Here is a 3,020-nt window from a genome sequence, read left to right as displayed (position 1 = left end):
CACCACCAAGCCTGAGTAATTACAATACTTTTTTCTTTTCTTTCTTTCGTTTTTTTTTCCTTTTTTTTCTTTTTCGTAGAGATGGAGTCTTGCTATGTTGTCCAGGCTGGTCTGGAACTCTTGCCCTCAAAGGATCCTCCTGTCTAATTCTCCCAAAGTGCTGGGATTACAAGCATATGCCACCGCGCCTGGCCAAATGCACCCCCCTTTTTTTTTAACTGTGCAATTCAATCGTGTTTAATATATTCACAAAGTCATGGAACCATCACACCTATCTAATTTCAAAATGTTTTCATCACTCCAAAAAAATAACTCCATATGGGAGACCGAGGCGGGCAGTTCACTCGAGCCCAGCCTGGCCAACATGTTGAAACTCTGTGTCCACTAAAAATACAAAAATTAGTCAGGCGTGATGGCGCATGCGTGTAGTCCCAGCTAATCCGGAGGCTGAGGCAGAAGAATCCCTTGAACCCGGGAGGTGGAGGTTGCAGTGAGCTCAGATCGCGCCATTGCACTCCAGCCTGGGCGACAGAGCGAGACTCCGTCTCAAAAATATCTAATTAACTAATAAAAATAAAAATAAACAAGTAAATAAATAACCCCACGCCTTCTGCCTCTGTGGCTTTGCCTGTTCTGTATATTTTGTGTGAATAGACCCACGCATGGGGGTGGGTCACCCCCACGACGGCCCGTTACCTCCGGATTGGACGGCGGGAGCTGAATGTGCGGGTCGGGCGCCCAATCGCTCCGGAGCATCTGGAGGGGGCAGGTGCAGGTGCGGGCGGCGCCAGCTCAGGGGCTGCTGTAGGCCCAGGAGGCTCGGACACAGTGTAGGAAGCTGCTGACCACGCGGGCTCCTGATCGCGGGAGCCCACAGCGCGGACATGGCGGGCTGGTGGCCGGCATTGTCGCGCGCGGCCCGGCGCCACCCGTGGCCCACCAACGTGCTGCTCTACGGCTCGCTCTTCACGGCCGCGGACGCGCTGCAGCAGCGGCTGCAGGGCGGCGAGGCCGACTGGCGCCAGACGCGGCGCGTGGCCACGTTGGTGGTGACCTTCCACGCCAACTTCAACTACGTGTGGCTGGGCCTGCTGGAGCGCGCGCTCCCGGGCCGCGCGCCGCGCGCGGTGCTGGCCAAGTTGCTCTGCAACCAGGTGGTCGCGGCGCCCATCGCGGTCTCGGCCTTCTATGCCGGTGAGGGGCCGGGAGGGGATCTGGGGGGTGGGCCCCGGTATTGGGGGACTGGAGGCAGGGACTCGGGATCAAGCGGCTGGAGGGAGGGCGCTGCAGGAACCTGGGGTCCCGGGGAGCTGGGGCTCTGAGACCAGGGCTGCATCAGGGGCCTGGAGGACCAGGGCAAAGGCTGGAGGCTGGGGTGTTTGATTGCGAGAAGTTGCGGGGGGCCACTGGCTGGGCAGCCGGGAAATTGGGGAGCCAGAGGTCCACCGGGTCAGGGGCTAGGGTCGGGGCTGAGACTCGGGGGTTGGATGTAGGTCAAGGCTGGAGTAGGCAGGGCTGGGGAGGTCTTTTCCCCTGAAAACGGGTCCACGGGAAAATAAAGGAGATCCCAGTTCAAGGCCATAGCAGCTGCATGACCACGAACCAGTCGTGGGCAGGGAAGGGACCGACCTGCTCTTCAGAAAATCCATGCCTGGGGCTCCGGGGCCAACACAGAAACAAAATGCAAGGGGACCCGTGACCCTGGGGGGCAGAGCAGGTGGAATCTGAGGTTGGGCATGGATCTTCAGAAAATTCATCCCCAGGGGCCTAGTCCTGCTTTGGTGACAAGATTTTCCCCTGGGGGTCCCACGGAAGACATCAAGGGACCTTGGATCCTTGCCATGGAGGACTGTATACCTGTGAGGGTTCAGGGAACCCTCTCTTTAGAAAATCCGACCCAGGCCTGGGGTGTGGGGGATGGGGGCTTGACTGTGGAAACTGCTGCCTACAATAAGAACAATGGAAATGTTACCTGAAAAATACCGGGGTTCATTCCCCTAACGAGTCCCAGATGACTCCATCAAGAGGCAGGTTTTGGTCAACGGGAGTTTTCCTTGGCACAAGTAAGGAAGACACTGGGCGTGTTCTCCAAAGTAGTGTCCCCCACCCCGAGAAGGAGACAGGAGGGTTTTATGGGGTGATGGAGAAAGGAGAGGGTGCGTGATTGCATGCAGAGTAGGAGTCCCAGTGAGTCATGATGCTAGCACATAGATTGCATAGGTTACATAGGTTATAGTCATGAAGCTATAGCTTCTCCCAGGGTGAAGACTTTAGCATGGAAATGAGGAGAGTTAACTTGGGTTCATCTGTAAGTAACCTGGGGTCACTTCGGAGCTGGTTTAAACAAACAGGGTGACCTCATTCCACCCAGGGTTGGGGAAGAACAGGTTGAGGGCAGGAGGCTGTAAAACAGGCTGATTGCTCAAGCTGGTTAAATTCTTGTGATCTTTGGAGATCTTCCGTCTGCTTACAGAAGGGGCCCTGTGGCCTCTACCATCATTGCAATTTCTATAGCCTTGAAGGGGATGGGGTGGGTAAGTGGGGAGAAAATCTCTATGGGTCTTAAGCCTGACCTTGGGATTGGGGAACACAGATTTCCCCCCAAATGGGAGGGAACTTCTCCTAAGGGCTGTTGGTGCTTTCTAAACCAGGTTGAGGTCAGACAAGCCACCATCTTGAAGAGAGCTACCCTGCCCCCTGAACCTTATTTTGAAGAGCTGGATTCACTTCCTTTCCCTACAGACCCCACCAGAAACACAAACCACCTGGTTGCCTATTGCCATTGCGGCCAAGTACATGGCTGATGGGATCAGTGTGTCAGGAGGACAGACAGCCTGAGAGCTAGGGCCTCCTGTTTTATCAGAAGGTCTTTGCCTGGTCCCAGGGTGTGATTTCCAGACTAGATTTGCAAACAGCTTCCTAGCACCTGTTACAGAAGCCTTGTACTGCCAGTGAAGGGGTAGGGGACCAGAATCCTATTTAATCCTGAAACAACTAGTGAGATTGTTCTGTTTTTCTTT

At 55.1% G+C, this 3,020-nt stretch overlaps 1 pseudogene across 1 annotated transcript; it reads left to right on the top strand.

Moving 5' to 3' along the window:
• Positions 1–604: 604 nt before the first annotated feature.
• LOC108524634 (mpv17-like protein pseudogene) lies at positions 605–3,014 on the top strand (annotated as a pseudogene). Its single transcript, XR_001884099.1, has one exon. The product of XR_001884099.1 is annotated as a mpv17-like protein pseudogene (transcript).
• The last annotated feature ends 6 nt before the right edge of the window (positions 3,015–3,020 follow it).

Source organism: Rhinopithecus bieti, unplaced genomic scaffold (assembly GCF_001698545.2).
Source record: "Rhinopithecus bieti isolate Rb0 unplaced genomic scaffold, ASM169854v2 repeat_11197, whole genome shotgun sequence".
Classification (NCBI taxonomy): domain Eukaryota; kingdom Metazoa; phylum Chordata; class Mammalia; order Primates; family Cercopithecidae; genus Rhinopithecus; species Rhinopithecus bieti.
This window is presented reverse-complemented; position numbering and strand designations above follow the sequence as displayed.